An 18,633-nucleotide genomic window follows, 5' to 3' on the forward strand; every position below is an offset into this window, starting at 1 on the left:
TTAAGTCACAGGCACTGGCAAAAATTCTGTCCAGCCCACCTCAACAGGTATCTGCTCCAACCACCTCTATTTCTATTCCTCCTCCGACTATATTTAGCTCGGAGCCAGAGACCACGGATCCGCATCAGTAGGACCATTGGCACCGATAATAATTTCTCCTTCGGTTCCGGCGTCTGCTCCAATTACCTCGATTGTACCTTCTATTGAGGGATCTGGGTGCCGAGGCTCTCTCGTTGGCTCCGAGGGGGGGAGTGGCATCGGACCCTTTTCCGACCCCGTTCTCTCCCTCGGAGCTTCGTGCAGGTGAGCTCGGTTCCAGCATCTGCTTCAGAGCAGTCACCCTCAATGCGGAGAAAGACTCCGGTTTCTTCTGAGCCGGAGCTTTCTCTGCCTAGAAGTCGGGACGCCTTCGAGGTCATGTGGAGTGTGCTGTCCCCCGAGACAGCTCTACTGCCAGCTCCATCAGCTCCTCCCCCCGTGGTGTCTGTGCCAACCTCTACTCTTCCTCCAGACCCCAAGTGTAGGGAACTTATGCCCCAGGTCACCCCATTGGGTGATACCTCTTCTTCCGAAGCCTCCCCGGAAGAAGTGCAAGAGGAAGCACATAGACTCCTGTGAGTCTGTCGCTTCAGATACAGACATGGATGAATCGGAAGGGTCCGCAAGGTCTCCCTCTGAAGATGTTTCCTTTTCGGACATCCTTGAAATGCTTAGGCAGAGGGGGGTCTGGACTTCCCTAGCCCCTACCGAGAATTAGTCTGTATTCCTGGATGCATTCTGTTCCCGACCTTCCACCTCCTGGGTATCTCCTCCTTTTGATCCACTCATGTCCGTAGTGGCTCGAAAGGCTTGATCAGCCCCAGATTCTGTGGAACCTACTCCGAGGAGACCAAATAAATTTATTACAGCTCCCCAGGACAAGCAGTTTCTCTCCAAAGGTGTGCCCGTTGATGCCATGGTGGTTGCAGCAGCCACCAAGAAACAGCAGAGACCTCTTCATCTGTTCATCCTCCAAACAAAGAGTCTCGGACGATGGACAGATATGGAAAGTGAATGTTTGCTTCAGCGACCTTTTCAATAAGGCCCCTGAATTATTTATGCCATTTTACACATCTTCAAAGGGATCTCCTGAAAGAGCTTGGAGATACCCTTCAAGGTCCTACAGCTGAGGGAGCACCAGCCAAAGTAGCTTCTCAGCTTGCGACTCTTAATTCCATAGTTAACTCCTCCATGAGGCTGATTTCCTATGCAACCGATGCAGTGAGCAGGGCCTCAGGGACAGGTGTGGCTCTTAGAAGACATACTTGGATGCGGCTGTGTCAGTTTGCGGAGCCCTTTCGAGCATCCTTCACCAATACTCCCTTTGATGGCTCTTTTCTCTTTGGGCCTCAGGTGAAAGACACGTTGACCAGGTGTGAGCAGGAAGGCAAGACACTCTCTGCTGTGGTAGTCTGTTTTTCCACTCCTTCCAGACCTTATCCCAGGGTCAGAAGAGCGGAAAGATGTGGTTCCGAAAATCCCAGGGACCCTTCCTGACACACGTGGTGATTCTTCCCCCAAGGGCAGAGGGAGAAACAACAATAACAGATGCTGCCCTCATGGCAGAGGGGGACTGCAAAACCAGGGTGACAGCGAAACTTTCTCTGCCAAACCCTTCCAGCATCCCTGAAGGGTTGCCCGACTGCTCACCTCTGGAGGCAGTCGGGGGAAGACTTTCGTTGTACCCAAAAGCCTGGCAAAATATAACAAGGGACAGATGGGTACTATCCATCATATCCGGAGGTTACAAAATTCCCTTCCATCAATCCCCCATATAATCGAAAAAGCCCATCCCAGATGTCCCACCCAATCTAAGGGATCAAGCAGTCACAGAAGTTTCAAGACTGCTAGAAAAAAGAGCCATTCAAGAAGTTCCCGCAGACCAACTAGGATCCGGAACTTACTCAAGATTCGTTTTAGTGCCAAAAAAAGGCAGGGGACTGGAGACCAATACTGGATCTCAGCAGATTGAACAAATCTGTACAAAAAGAAAAGTTCCGGATGGTGACACTGCAGTCCATTTTCCCTTTTCTGGGTCAGGACACTTGGATGTTCTCCATAGATCTTCAGGATGCGTACTACCATATCAAGATGGACAGACGCTCCAGGAGATTTCTTCGCTTCCGGGTAGGGGCCAGTCATTACCAGTTCAGAGCTCTACCCTTTAGTCTCACCTCAGGCCCCCAGGGTGTTCACCAAGTGTATGGCAGTAGTCACGGCTCACCTGAGGTGTAAAGGATTCCAGGTGTTTCCCTGTTTAGATGACTGGCTCTTGACTGCTACCACCAGGCATCAACTCTTAGAGGCACTGGATTATACAATCACATTATGCACTCAACTATGCATTACAGTAAATTTCGAAAAATCTGCCTTGTTGCCCTGTCAGTCCCCATACATAGGAGTAGAATTAAACAGAAAAGAAATGTTTGCAAGATTATCACAGGAAAGAGTTTCCACTATTTGTCAACAAGTGTTAATTCTAATGCAGAGCAAAAGGGTTCAAGTCACACATGTCCTCCAAGCTCTAGGCTCCATGGCAGCTGCAATTCTTCTTGTCCCATTAGTGCGTTTCCACATGAGAATCCTTCAGCGGCTTTTTTTCACGCAGTGGTCTTTCCAGGAACTACCCATGTCTCACATGATCCTGATCACAGAAACCTGCAAAAGGTACCTTTCTTGGTGGATGGTCTCCCCACTAGTAATTCAGGGCAGACCTTTCATACAACCCCCTCTAGTAGCCACAGTGACCATGGATGCCTCCCTGATAGGGTGAGGGGGGGGGGCATTATCTAGGCAGGACAGTCCAAGGCACTTGGCAACCTCACGAGTACCATCTGCATATCAATGTCCTAGAAATGAGAGCGGTTCTCCTAGTGTTGCAAGCCCTTCAAGACTCTCTTCCTTCTGGGACTATTGCAGTCCAAACGGACAACATGTCAGTGGTGTGGTACATCAACAAACAGGGCGAGACCAGATATTACCCCTTGTGTCGAGAAGCACTCAGACTGTGGCAGTGGGAGAGCGATTTCCTCCCAACGTTTTCTGATAGCAACGCACATCCCTGGGAAATCCAACGTTATAGCGGACAGGCTCAGCAGAGCTATCTTCATGCCTCAGGAGTGGTCTCTGAATCAGGAAGTTGCGGATCTTATCTTCTACAAATGGGGACAGCCTTGCTGCGACCTATTTGCCTGTCCTCTCAACAGCAAATGCAGCAGCTACTTCTCCCTTCTTCCTCTTCCAGGTCATATACCCAGAGATGCTCTAGTCTACGATTAGCCTCAGGGACTCCTTTACGCTTTTCCCCCCTTTCCCCAAATTCCAAGCCTCATACAGGAAGCAAAATCATTGGGTTGCAAAATGATCCTCATTGCCCCATACTGGCCTCGACAAATATGGTTCCGGTTCCTACACCTCCACCTTTTGGAACACCCGTGGATCCTGGACCCAGTTCCAGATCTTCTGATTCACCAATCAGGTGGGTTGCACCAATCCCTTCAAACTCTCCAGCTCACAGCTTGGTTGCTCCACTTCCAACCTTAGCCAGGCTTTCCAATATCTCCCCAGCAGTCCGTGATATTATTGTTTCCTCACATAAGTCTACTACGAGGAAAATGTATGCTAGTAAATGGAAACGTTTTTCTTACTTGGCAGAATCTAGAAATTTGGATCCTTTCTCAGCCCCAGTCCATGAGATTCTTGAATTTCTAACACACCTTTTTCAGTTTGGTGCAGAGTCCGCTACCAATAGAGTACAACTAGCTGCCATTTCTAATTTTCATATCGGTATGCTTAATTCCAGCATAATGTCTCAGCTTTGCAAAGCCTTTATGAAAGGAACATCTCTTCTCAGACCCCCAGTTAGAGATCCTCCCCCTCCTTGGGATCTTAATTTAATTTAAGCCTCCTTAATTTTGCCTCCCTTTGAACCAGCAGCATCATGCTGTTTAAAATTTCTTTCTTAGAAGACACTTTTTCTGGTTGCTATTACTTCACCTAGACGTGTCTCAGAACTTTAAGCACTATGTGTTCGTCCTCTTATCTGGTGTTTCATAAGGACAGAGTTTCTCTGAGGACCAGTCCATCCTTTATTCCTAAAGTCTGCTCAGAGAACAATTTAAATCAATCGATCGATCTCCCAGTTTTCTTTTCTAATCACAGCAACAAGGCAGAATACAAGCTCCACCAATTGGATGTACACAGACAATTGCATTTTTACCTCCATAGAACTAAGGAACTAAGAAAGTCAGACCAGTTATTTCTTTCTTATGCTTTCAACAAACAAAGGCCTACCAGTTTCCAAAGTGACCTTATCCAGATGGTTATCTGATACTATTGTCTTTATTTATCAGTTACGAAATAAAGAGCTACCAGCTAAACCAAAAGGTCATTTTACTAGAGCATTAGCCACCTCTGTAGCGTTTCAGTCTAGGTTGCCAATAGACTCAATCTGTGCAGCTGCCACTTGGGCAAACCCCCCACACTTTTATCTCTCATTACAAAGTAGATATGGTCTCCCGGAGCAGAGTTTCCCTTGGTTCTGCTGTTGTGAAGAGTTTGTTCCAATGAGCCACCCAGGATTTTAGGTGCTAGGTACACTGTCCCAAACAGCAAGAACGAAGGCGAGATAGACAACTTAACATAAAGAGGTTATGTACCTACCATAACGTTCCATGTTAGTTGTCTTCATCTCGCCTTCCTTCTTGCGTCCCTCCCTCCTTCCCCCTTCCTAGAGGATTGTGAGGAGTTCCCTTTTGTTTTTTACTGGCTGAGCATCTTTTATTATTTCACATGCCAGGTAAATCTATAACTCTTTCCTTGTTTAGGTGTATTGGACAACCAGTTTTATTAACTGGTTACTCTACTAATGTCTAGTGTGCGATATCACAAACGAGATCTGGGTAGCTGACGCTGGGCATTCTGGGATAAGGGGTATCCTCGAGCCAGTAAATAGCTCTCGGGCTCGGAGCTGAGGATCGGCTCCGAACCCAAACAGCAAGAAGGAAGGCGAGATGACAACTAACATGGAACGTTATGGTAGGTACATAACTTCTTTTTCTTATCCCTTGTGCACACAGGATGGGCTTTGAAATTGGTGATATCTTCAGACTGCTTCTAATTGTATCACATTTAGCAGGAAAATCCAACACTCAGTAGACGGACTTAGTATGTCCAGTCTGATTTATCATGTGTCACTTTTTTACAGTAGGTACTGCGGTGGTGGTGCTGCGGTAGCGTTGTCGCCTCACAGTAAGACGTCCTGTTCAATTCTCAGCTAGAGCGTCTTCTGTGTGGAGACATGTGTGAATGGGCGTACCTTCGTTGAAGGTTGTGCGTCAGAGCCTGCAACTCGGTATGTAAAAAATCTGCTGCCAATCATTAGCGGACCGGAGTTCCGCTGTGGTGACCCCTAACCAGGAAAAGCTGAAAGACACAACAACAACTTATTTAGAGTAGGTAAACAACAACAACAAAAATAAATGTCAATTATTTGCAGGAGGTATTAAAAAAAAAAAAAAAAAATTCCATAAAAAAAAAAAGTTGTCCCCCAGGGTATTAGGTATATAATACACAGGTATTGCTGTGTTTAAACATAACACAGAAACAAGTCACACCATCAAAGCTTCATTTCTAACGGGATGATTTCAAGGTAATAAAATAGAACATAAAATATTTGTCAGTTGTGTTCTGTATATTCTGAATTTACTTCCCACCATAGTGATTGTGTTGATTTTTCAAATGTTGGGGCTAACCTTATTACGACCTCTTTGCTTCCCCTAGTCATCAAATGCAATAGATATTGCACTCTGATCACTCTCTGGAGGAATCCCAGAGGGATACTGTGTTGCATGATTGGCCCTCAGGCCTCCTGTATGCTTATCCATTGCTTCTGTTGATCTCCAAGTTTTTACAGAAAGCCAGCAGGTTGCAGAGCTCTGTCACCCTCATTGCCCTTGTTGGCCTTGTCATATGTGCTTTCCCCTTATTTGGTCTCATCTGAAATATCCCCTTGGATTCTGAAGCCCAATCAGGATCTCTTACCTTACCTTTCGAAAATCCAGCACCTCTATCTCCATGTCCCCAAAGTAACCACATGATTTATGTACCTTTCTGTCCACTCTCCTTAAAGCTAGGGCTAGATTTTTTCTGTGATAAATTTACTTTTGCTGCTGTATCCAATTATCGTACTTGAAAATACTCTTCCTCCATGTCAACTTCCAGGTTATGGAAAGCCTTTATGAAAGGAATCTTTCCACTTAGACTCCTATATGAGATCCCCCTCTACCTTGACATCTCACAGTTATCCTTCAGGGGTTGATTCAGGAACCATTTGAACCAGCAGCAGCTGTGATATGAAATTATTTTCATGGAAACAATTCTCTTTTTCCAATGGTATTGTGGTGGTCCAGCCCTTCTTATTCCTGCCCATGGAGGATCCGTCAACTAGAGAATGACTTTGAAATTCTTTTATGGAAAACACAAATCCAGGCCTTGTGTGCCAAGATTAACTTCATTATTTTCTTTAAATTTAGGATGTTTCTCCAGAACAATATTTCCCTATGCTCAAAATGGCCATATTATTGCCAGCAATCTTTCCATAGACCTCTAACCGTTATTTGCCGATTTGCTCCCAGATGTTTTGAAATTGCATTATCGTCCAAGAACCCTTTCTGTCAAATTACTTCATCAGTTTCTGTTGATAACATCGGTTCTAAAGTTACTTCCTTGAAGTTTCATACCTTTGACGCATTACAATTGGACATTGTCTCCAGAAGCAGTCCTTTCCTTGATTCAGCAGCACTCCTGCATCCCTTTCTCCAAATATTTGGCTTCCTCATTTGCCCTTCTTCCAGGTGTTTCTTTTGAGGATATTTTTACTATAGTCGTTTGCCTTATAAGTCATACCCTTGTAACACAATACAAACTAAGCATTGTCTCCAGAAGCAGATCTTTCTTGGTTTGACAATGCTCTGGCATATCCTTCTTTGAGATCCTCCTTTGAATTACTTAGCTGAGCTGTAATCCATCAGTGAGGAAGAATGAAAAGGACAACATCAGATTTAGGAGTTATGTACTTACCATAACTTGGTATCTGTGTTGTCCATTTTCATTCTTCCTCACCTTCCCTCCCAGCCACCCCCTGACTTTATCCTTTTTAAAAGGAAATTGGATGATTTAGGGAACCTTAGTTCCAGGTTTGAGTTTAAATTCCTTTCTTATCTGTACTCTATCTATAAATCATTAGACATAGGCAGCAAACTAGATCTGAGGAGTTAGATGCATTATGGGAAGAGGGAGGAGCTCGAGACTAAGATCCAGAGCCTGGAAGATACGGTCAAGTTGGATCCAAGGATCATATCTGTAGCCCATCAGTGAGGAAGAATGAAATGGACAACAGAGATACCAAGCTATAGTAAGTACATTACTCCTAATTGTCTCTTTTAACCAATCTGGGTTTCTAGGTCAGTATTATAAAATCCTTCTGACTCTGTCTCACAGGATTCTATTTTTATGGGACACTTTCAGATTCTTTTCATTAAAAAAGTCTTTAAAACACAAGAGAGGGTGGATTTGTATCTGGAATTTTCATGTGCTTTGCAAATCAGTGTCAAACTTCTGCATGAGAATTTCTCAAGATCCTAGGGTTCATGGCTTCTATGATTCTCATAATAGCTCTAGCCAGATTCCATTTGAAAAAGATACAGTAGTTTCTTAAAAAAAAAAAAAAAACTACAGACCGGAGGTTTGCTTTCTGTGAAGTATCAAATACTAGTTTTGGGCTTTATAAAGAGAGAACTGCATTGGTGGAGACAACAAATTCATCTGAACGCAGGTCCCACCTTTTCTCCTCAAACCCCAAACGAATATGTCATCACAGATGAATCAGAGTTTGCTTGCCTGGGTAGCAGTTTCCAGAGGGTTAAAAGTGCAAAGGCCTGTGAGATCCCTCAGACAGACCAAAGCACATCAGTTGCAAGGAAATGTTGATTGTGATCTATGCCTTGATGTCTCTGCGTCACCTGTGGTCCCCAGGATCTCTTTTAAGTGATTGCAGACAATACCACAGTTATGTCGTATCGAGCTGGGAGGTACAAGGTCATACCTCCTATCAGGCTGGCAGAGATGGCTTGGGAGTTAGCTCTTCAACTTTCTTCAACACCCCAAGTATCTTATATTCCATCAGAGCAAAACATAGTGGTAGACAAGCTGAGCAGGACTAAGACAGACCGTCAAAAATGAAAATTGAACGAGTGTGTCTAATGAGAATTGATCAAGTTGTGGGGAACACCTCAAGTAGATTTGTTTGCTTCCTTTCAAAACAGACAACTAAAGTTTTGTTTCTGGCCTTCTTGCAAGGACACCTGGAAAATAGATGCATTTTATTCCCTTGGAAGGGAATGTCCCTTTGAGTTGTCATCCTTTCTCTGATATCCAGTATAATGCTGAAAATTCAAAAGGATATCCAAAAGTAATTGTGGCAACACCCTTTTGGCCCAGGCAACATTGGATCCAGTGTTGTCTGTTTTCATCCAATTCAACATCTGGGTTGTCAGATCCAATCAGATGTGATTTCATTGCCTTTTTCCAGAGTTTGGATCAGAGACTGTGACCCCTGCCTTACCCACAATTCCCTCCTTCTGTCTAAACTGCCTTGATCTCGTTTTCTGCCTGTTCCATCCATACTTGCTTTCCAGGAGCTCACAATAAGTGAAAACCTTTAAGCCTTAACTTTCTTCTCAATTCCTCCATTTACACTTTCTTGAGTGTGTTTTACAGTATAGAATAGTTTTAGGTCAGGTTTCTAGATAGTTTGTATAGCTAGGTTTAAGCCTTTTAGTAAACGATTAGTGTGATATTTCCAGAGTTTTCTAGTATTTCTTCATAACTTAGAAGAATATTAATATTTTTATGTGTGAGCATTTGTTTGCAGTAGGCTTTTGATAGGATAGTTTTTTTTTTCTTATAGTAGAAGTGTTTTTCGGGTAGTGTGTGTGTGTGTGTGTAGATAGATGGGTATGACACTTTCCAATAGTGTGCATATATTTTTTCTGATGTCAGACAAACCTGGCTTTAAAAAGTGGTCTGCCTGTGGACACAACATCCCTCAAGACCCCCCATTCCTTGTGTGTTTATTGCTTAGGTGCCACTCATTTTCAAGAAGATTGTGACACTGATACTTCTTTTTGGTCTAGAGCCATACAAGGTTATCAAGGGTTTATTTCCCCCACAGACAGGGTTGTCTACATCCACCATGTCTTCTGAAGCAAGCCTCCATCTGCTTCTCCCAGTACTGAAAAGAGGAAGGAGAGTGACAAGGACAAAAAAAAAAAAAAAACAGAGAGAGAGGTCTGCAGAAAAAAAGGACTGAAAATAAAAGATCAGAAGAGAAGAGGACAGACAAAAAAAAAAAAAACCGTTGGCTCTTGGCTGCATTCACTGATCCTGCAACATTAATTACCCTCTAGACCGGCATTAGTAGCTTTGTCGTTGAGGTTTTGATGATCCACCAGACGTCTTACTGAAATGGAAGTCGATGGAACGATGAGCAAATATTTTGAGGACACAGCTCTAAAACGGAGTCCAGTACCGTTCACCAGTGGAAGTCTGGGCACAGGTCCATCGACCCCCATCACACTCTGCTCTGGTACCAGTCCACTAACAGGATCTGGTTCCCATGGGTTCTATCCCTTCCTTTGCACTTCAGTCAGATCTGACACCCCAAGAGACTTCGGCTTCGATTACATCCCTTACTGTCTTGACTCTAATGTTTTCGGGTCTGGACAAGTCCCAGAGCTGAAGCAGTGGAGTCGATCCTGAAGTTCTCAGAGCCGTTTCCCAGTTGATAACTTGGGTCCAAGGTCCTACTCAAAGCCCATCTCTGTTGAAATGAGTAAGCTTTTTGAGTCAGTTGACCAAGGAAGTATTTCCTCAGCTCCAATGGATGCAGTGTCTTTTGAGGCTGTGAAAAGGGCTTTCACTGTTTCAAGAAGGAAGGTGTGTGCACTGAGTTTGAATCTGTCCCAATAGCTAGTGGATCCTGTTCCTCCTTCCTCTCATTTTGGTCATCAGGGACAGTCAGTACCCATAGCTTTGACACAGTTCAATACTCAAGCTCCCATTCTGATTCTGATCTGTCTCCACCAGAACCCTAGAGGCATGCTCCAAGAAAACAGATGGGGAAGTGGAAGCACATGGACTCATCTGCTGAGTCTTTCACTGAGGACACAGATTTGGATGAGAGAGATGGATCCTGCAGATCCCCTCTGGAAGACATCAGATTTGGAGACATCCTGGAATTGATGAAGCAGAAGGGGGGTGGTCCACTGAAACTCCTTCTCCAGATAAGACCATGTTCCTTGAAGCCTTTGGGGTTGGTTCATCTGCATCGTGGGTATTTTCCCCTCCTGATGTACTTGTAGATCTTATGGCACAAAGAGCATGGAAGGACATGGTATTACAGAGCCAGTCCCTAAAAAAACAGAAAGAATCCTAGCAGCCCAAAAATATAGAAAGCACTGGTCTAAAGGATCTCCAGTAGTTGGCATAGTGGTAGCAACAACCACGAAGAAAGAACTATCAGAGGAGAATTCCTCTGTCCATCCCCCTTACAGAGTATAGGCCCTTAGACAGACTAGGGAAGTGAAGTTGTGCTTCACCGACCTTTGCTGCCAGAACATTGAATTACCTTACTCACTTGCCTTGTTTCCAAAGAGGCTTGATCAAGGAGATGTCCAAATATCTTTCGTGTAACTTACCACTGGCTGTCCAAAAGACAGTGGACACCCAAATGTCTATCCTACAGTCAATATCTAATGTTACCTTACTACAGCAGATGGGACAGGCATTACTACGCCTGGATGTGGCTTTGCGATTTTTGTGAAAGCTTCAAGGCATCCTTCATTAATGCCCCTTTCAGTGGTTCCACAGTATTTGGACCCAAGGTAAAAGACTTACTAGGAGTGAACTAGACTGTAAGACCCAATCTGCTGCAGAAATATGTTTCTCCACTCCACAAAGATCTAATTTCCGGGAATCGAAGAGGAAGTAAGAAAATGTGGTTCAGGAAATCACAGGTTTTTCACCAAGACACTATTGAGTATAGATCTCCTCTTTCCCTGAGGTGGAGGCAGTTCGAATGGAAGTTGCCTCAGAGGTAGGGGCAGACCACAGAAGCAGGGTTTTCATCGTCCCTTCACTGTAAAACCCTACCAGTGTCCCTGAGGGGTTACCCAACTGCTGCACTCTGGAGGCAGTCAAGAGACACACAACCTTGTACCCCAGACAAATCATTGCTTCCAATTCTTGAGTGTTGAGGATAATCACCAAAGGCAGTACCATACCCTTTTTGTATCCACCGAACAAAAAGAGTAAAGATTCCAGTGCTCCACCTAATCAGTTGGAATCTGCAACAACAAAAGTTTCAGAGTTGCTAGGAAAGAGTAATCAAACAAGCCTCCCCGACCAGTTAGAATCCAGAGTCTGTTCCAGGTTCTTTTTAGTTCCAAAGAAGACAGGGGACCTCAGGTCAATATTGGACCCTAAGCCACCTCAATCAGTTTATTAAATAGACAAAGTTCTGGGTGATCACCATCACTGTACAGCCCATACTACCTTTGTTGTGGAAGGAAGATTGAATGTGGTCTGTAAACCTCAAAGATGCCTATTACCAAATAAAGATTTAAAAGCAATCCAAGAGATTTCTCAATTCCTCCTGTGAGCTAGTAATTACCCATTCAGAGCACTGCCATTCGGTCTCACCACAGCCACCCAAGTGTTCACCAAGATTATTGCAGTGGTAGCAGGTCAAAGTCTTCCCATATCTGGATGACTGGCTCCTAACTGCTACCTACAGGGATCTACTGCTACAGCACTAAGCTTTACAGCTTTACCCTGCAGATCAGTTAGGAATGTCTATCAAGTAAGCAAACAGCAAACTGTCCCCTACTCAACAAATAGAATTCAAAGGATTTCAGATCAGTACAATTCAGCAAGCTGTCAGACTTCCCACATCAAGAGTTCTATCCTTAAGACTGATGGCTCTTCAGGTTTTCCAGCATCCCTTTCCACAAGCAAGCTTGAATCTGTCTCTTAGGCCTGATGGCCTCTACCATCACTTTAGTACCGCCAGTAAGGTACCACGAGTGGGTTGCAATGAACTTTCTTAGTCCAGTGATCACAGAGCCTCTTTCCTCTCCATGCCAGAATCTGTCTCACTCAAGTATGCTGAAACTACATAAGTTGGTGGATAAACTTTCCATTAGTTGCAGAAGGGGTCCCTTCTGTTCACCAACCCCCCCATGCCACAGTAAGCACAGATGCTTCCCTTCTAGGTTGGGGAGGCATTTTGAGGGGAAGACAGTTCATGGGACATGGTCACCTATGGAGGCCAGACTTAACAGCAATGTTTTAGAGATGAGAGCAGTCCTCCTAAAGTTGAAGGCTTTCCAGGACTACCTACCAAAAGGTGTGATTTTGATCCAGATAGACAATGCCTCACTGGTATGGTACATCAACAAACAAGGGGGGACACATTCGTATCCATTTTGGTGGAAAGCAAAGTAAGTTTGGCAGTGGGCGATGTCTTCCCATCACTTCCTTGTAACAACACACATTCCTTGGACATCGAGTGTATTAGAGGACAAGTTGAGCAGTTGTAGCCTCTTACCTCTTGAGTAGTCTCTGAAACAGTGGCAATGGAAGTTTTCAGCCACTGGGGCTAGCTTTCCTGTGACGACTTTGCCTCCTACCTCAGCAGTTAGTGCAGCAGTTTGTCCTCATCCCCTCCACAGGGGCAGTCACTGATAGATGCTCTAGTCCAGACTTGTCCCCTTGGTCTACTCTATGCAGTACCAACAATGCCTCTCTTGACAAAATTCATACAGAAGGCAGCAATATTTTAATACCAAGGTGATTCTCATTGCTCCATTCAGGCCCCGGACAGTTTGGTTCCCATTTTTTTGGCCACATTTGCTACACCTTCCCTGGGTGCTGGACCCCATTCCAAACCTTCTGAGTCACCCATCCAGGATGCCTGTACTGAACCTACAAGCCCTAAAGTTAACTGCATGGTTTCTCCAGGTTTAATGATAACCAAAGATGCCAGGCTGTCTTCTTCAGTAGCTCACGTAATTTCTTCTTAAAAGCAATCAACCAAAAAGACTTACAAAAACAAATGGAAACAATTTTTTATTTGGGCACCCTCAAAAGGACTGGATCCCTTTTCGGCCCATCTGCCATTGACGCTGGACTTTCTTTCAGAACTTTTTCATCGGGGTTCTAGTTTTTCTAGTGTCAAAGTTCAAATGGCAACCATTTCAGAATTGTGCATAAGCCGTAATGGCTCTTCCATTGCTTCTCTTCGAAAATCAAAAGCTTTCCTCAGAGGACCTTTTTTTTACTGAGGCCTCCTATTTGAAATCTATCTCCTCCGTGGGATGTCACATGGTTTCTGAGTCAAAGAATGAAGTAACATTTTGAGCCTGCAGCATCATCTGACTTGGAGTTTCTTTCTTGGAAAAATGTCCTCTTGATTGCTATTACCTCTGCTAGATGAGTTTCGGAATTACATGAGCTTTCACACAAGCCATCTTTCTCATCTTCCACAGTGATAGAATGTCATTAATAATGAACCCTACCTTTCTCCATAAAGTCTCATCTGACGCAAATTTGAATCACTACATTGATTTGCTGGTCTTTTCCCCCAATTATTCTAGCAAAGGAGAACATACTTCATTTATTAAATGTTCACAGATAAATTACATTTTACTTGCACCTCACCAGTAATGTTTGAAAATCAGATCAACATTCTGTCTCTTTTTTCCAAAGCAAAATTGGGAAACCATGTGTCAAAAATTACATTTTACTTGCACTGTACCAATGATATTTGAAAATCAGTTAAACTTTTTTGGTCTCTTTTTCTAAAGCAAGATTGGAAAGCCATATGTCAAAAGTTACACTTTCTAAGTGGCAGGCAGACTGCATTTCCTTTGTTTATAAAACTCAAGGTTTGTTTACACTCCAAAACAAAAAGCTCATTCCACTAGAGCAATTGCCACCTCTACAACATTCATGGAGAGAGTTCCTGTTGATGACATTTGTGGAGTGGCAATTTGCTCAACAGTTTATACGTTTATATCTCATTACAAGTTGGATGTGCAATCTAGAGCTCACTCATCCTTTGACCCTGCTGTTCTCAGGATTATCCTTCCTTGATACCACCGAGGTCCTTTTTAAGCAGCTTGGGAATCTGTCCCAAATGTTGAATTGGACAAAAATAGACATTAGATACAAAAGTTAGGTACTTACCATAACAGTCTATTTGTGTTGTCTCATTTTCATCTGGTTTAACATCCCTCCCTCCTTCCCTCTTCCAAATTGCCATCTAGAAAGTTCTGGTACTTGGACAGACTTCACCTAAGACCTTGTATGTGTAAGGTCACCTTTTCAAGCTTTGCATACTTAACAAGTTAATGTTAAGTTGTCTATCTCGCCTTCATTCTTGCTGGATGGGTTCGGCTCCGACTCGGCCAATACTAAAGCTCGAGAGCTAATTCCACTGGCTCGAGGCTCCCCCATATCCCACAATGCTAGGCGGTAACTCCTCAGATCTCGTTTGCTGCTTAGCTGACGAGGTGCTTTTCCAACCGGCTCTGCAGGTTAGTTAAATTTCTAAAGTTTCTGGTAAACTTAGACCTCCTTTAATTAGTTTTTCGATAGTAATTATCTTCCCTTTTCAAAACATTTTTTTCCAAGGGTTTTTTCCCTTAGGCCCCTTCCCACCCCTCCTAGTAGTTGGAGTGAGTGTGTTTTTTTTCTGTCAGGATCCTTGTTAAATTTAGTTAGTTTAATTTAATTTTTAGTGTAATCTGTGTGTTTGTGTGAGTGATTGCACTAGTGTTGTCTCTTTAGATATGTCTAAAGAATCGAAGGTCTCAGGCTTTAAGAAGTGTGACTCGTGCTGTCAGAAGATGTCTCTGACAGACTGTCACACTTCTTGTGTGTATTGCCTGGGACCTTTACACCTGCAGGACTCTTGTGCTGTCTGTCACGGTTTCAGCCCTAGAGTCCTGCAGGAACGTAAAAACAAATTAATCTTAAGGAGCTTATTGAAGCCCGAAGGTCCCCCGACCCAGTCTCTGTCGGGGAAACCTTCTAAGCCCTCCAGGCAGTCGGCTCCAGTGTCTGAGCCGTCCTCCAGAGGTTCAAAGACCGTTCATACGGTTCAAACATTGGCTCCGGCCGGAGCCGATGATTCTAGACCTGCCACACACACCGTGTCCTCGGCTCCGGCTGGAGCCGAGACAGACAAGTCGAAGTCAGTTCCGATACCCTTGACGGAACAGACTACTAGAAAGAGATCCAGGTCTCCTTCTATCGGCTCCGTTCATTCAGCTCCAGCGTCAGCGCTCTTGTCTGAACGGAGCCATAGGTCACACTCCTCTAGGTTCTCCAGACTTTCGGACCATGATTTGCAGAGGGTGATGAGTAGACTTCTTAAGTCCGAGGCACTGGCCCAGATGTTACACAGCCCGACTCAACAGTCGATGGCTACCCCTGTTCCATTAGATATTCCTCCTCCGACTCTCGAGTTCGGAGCCGGTGCTGCTCTGAGCCGAGACTGTGGGAGCGTTGGAACCGATACCTTTCCTTTCGGCGCCGTCGTCTGCTCCGATTTCCTCCTTGGAGGGATCTCTGCACCGGACTTCCCTCGTCGGCTCCGAGGGGGCAAGTGGCATCGGACCCTTGTCTGACCCCGCTCTCCCTCTCGGTGCTTCGGCGCTGGTTAGTTCGGCTCCGACATCGGCTTCGGAGCCATCCTTGTCGGTGCCGGGGGAGGTTTTTGGCTCTTCGGAGCGGAGACGTCTGGCCCTGCCTGCGATAATTACTATCGAGCCTTTGAGGTCATGCGGGGCGTGTTTGAACCTGGTTTTACTCCACAGTCGGCTCCATCAGCCCCTCCCTCCACAGTGCCTGCGGTGATTTCTTCTCACCCCCTTGCTTCGGACCGTAGAGAATCTGCGCCTCAAGTATCCCCAGTGGGAATTTCATCCTCTTCTGAGGCCTCTCCTGACCTTGCAGGAGAACCCCCTAGGAAGAGACGTGCAAGAGGAAGCACATTGACTCCCCTGAGTCTGTCACCTCTGACACTGATTTGGAGGAGTCTGAGGGTTCCCCTCGTTCCCCCTCTGAAGATGTCTCCTTCGCAGACATACTAGAAATCTTAAGACAGAAGGGGAATTGGCCAGCCCTTAACCCTTCAGAGGACGAATCAGTGTACCTTGAGGCGTTTGGTTCTCGACCTTCCACCTCCTGGGTGTCCCCTCCCTTTGACCCCCTCATGGAAGTGGTGGCGAGGAAGGCTTGGGCGGCTCCTGACTCGGTGGAACCCACCCCTAGGAGGCCAGCCAAATTTATCACTGCCCCCAAAGACAAGGAGTTTTTGTCCAAAGGTGTCTCTGTGGATGCCATGGTGGTGGCTGCAGCCACCAAGAAGGAACTAGCGGATCCTTCGGTACCTGTTCATCCTCCTAATAAGGAATCTAGGACCATGGACAGGTACGGTAAGCGGATGTTCTCATCAGCGACCTTTTCTATGCGTTCGCTGAATTACCTGTCTCATTTCACTCGTCTCCAAAGGGACTTGCTCAAGGATATGAGTGAAGTGTTGAAGGACCCATCAGCTGTGGGGTTTCAAGATAGGATGAACTCCCAGCTGGCTACCCTTAACTCAGTAGTTAACTCCTCCATGCGCCTGATTTCGTACGCGGCTGATGGAGCGAGCAGGGCCGCAGGTACAGGGGTGGCCTTACGCCACCATGCCTGGATGCGGCTATGTAGCTTTGCGGACCCTTTCAAGGCGTCCTTCACTAACTCCCCTTTTGATGGATCATCTCTCTTTGGTCCACAAGTGAAGGATACTCTGACAAGGTGCGAGGTAGAAGGTAAGACTCTTTCTGCCATCGGAGTCCGTTTTTCTACCCCTTCTAGACCTTACCCCAAGGGTCAGAAGGGGGGGAGATGTGGTTCCGCAAACAACCACAGGGAGTCTTACCGGACGCACAGAGTCGTTTCCCCTCTAGAGGCAGAGGGGGGAACAATAATAATAGACGCCGTCCTAGAGGCAGAGGGGGCCCGCAGAATCAGGGTAGTCGAGAAACCTTTTCTGACAAACCCTTTCAGCACCCCTGAGGGGCTGCCCGACTATCCACCTTCGGAGGCAGTCGGGGTAAGATTATCTCTGTACCCAAAAGCCTGGCTTTCCCTTACTCAAGACAAGTGGGTACAGTCTATCATATCCGAAGGATACAGAATTCCATTCATTCACATCCCAAAACAATCCAGAAACTCCCTTCCAGACGTTCCACCCAGTCAAAGGGAGCAAGCAGCACTAGAAATTTCAAAGCTGGTAGCAAAAAGAGCCATTGAACCAGTTCCAGCAGACCAACAAGGATCCGGAATCTACTCCAAATTCTTTTTGGTTCCAAAGAAGACAGGGGACTGGAGACCCATTTTGGATCTCAGCAACTTGAACAAGTTTGTCAAGAAAACAAAATTTCGGATGGTCACGCTGCAGTCCATCCTGCCCTTTCTGGGTCAGGACAACTGGATGTGCTCCATAGATCTCCAGGATGCGTACTATCACATCAAGATGAACAGACGATCCAGGAGATTTCTCCGCTTCAGGCTAGGAGCCAGTCATTTTCAGTTCAGGGCCCTGCCCTTTGGTCTCACTACAGCCCCCCGAGTGTTCACCAAATGCGTGGCAGTGGTCGCCACTCATTTGAGGGGCCAGGGATTCCAGGTGTTTCCGTAATTAGAAGACTGGCTCCTGACTGCCACCACCAGGCATCTACTTCTCTTAGCCAGAGACTACACTTTACGAACCTGTCAGACTCTAGGCATCTCTGTAAATTACGAAAAGTCTGTCTTGTCGCCTTGTCAGTCTATTACCTTTATAGGCGCAAGATTAGACACAGTCAGTCTGTCAGCCAGACTCACAGAACAAAGAGTAGCAGACATTCACAAGCAGGTTTTTCTTCTATTACGTCACAACAGGGTCAAGGTCAGACTGGTGTTGAAAGTCCTAGGGGTTATGGCGGCTATTCCTCTCCTCCCCTTAGCCCGCTTCCACATGAGGATTCTTCAGTGGATGCTTTTCACTCAGTGGTCTTTACAACTTCTGCCAATGTCCCACACTATCAGCATAACTCAGTCATGCAGGAATCATCTTTCCTGGTGGGTCACATCTTCCCAACTTCTGCTAGGGAGACCTTTCATTCCCCCGCCCCCGGCTGCAACTCTGACAACGGACGCCTCCCTGATCGGGTGGGGGGGGCATTACCAGGGCAGGACAGTCCAGGGCATGTGGCAGCTGATCGAGTGCCACTTGCACATAAATGTTCTAGAGATGAGAGCAGTGCTTTTAGCGTTGCAAGCCCTTCAGGACTCTCTTCCCAAGGGAACTATAGCAATTCAGACGGACAATATGTCCGTAGTGTGGTACATCAACAAGCAAGGCGGGACCAAATCTTACCCCTTATGTCGAGAAGCACTCAGACTGTGGCAATGGGCGATCTCTTCTCAGGGCTTCCT

The 18,633-nt window shown here is 45.5% G+C and overlaps 1 protein-coding gene across 1 annotated transcript in view; it reads left to right on the forward strand.

Moving 5' to 3' along the window:
- CPLANE1 (ciliogenesis and planar polarity effector 1) overlaps window positions 1-18,633 on the forward strand; it is a 4,248,669-nt gene that overhangs the window by 1,212,678 nt on the left and 3,017,358 nt on the right. The window lies entirely within an intron of this gene.

The sequence above is a fragment of the Protopterus annectens genome, chromosome 1.part0 (genome assembly GCF_019279795.1).
Source record: "Protopterus annectens isolate FY-2018-M chromosome 1.part0, PAN1.0, whole genome shotgun sequence".
Taxonomy (NCBI): Eukaryota; Metazoa; Chordata; order Ceratodontiformes; family Protopteridae; genus Protopterus; species Protopterus annectens.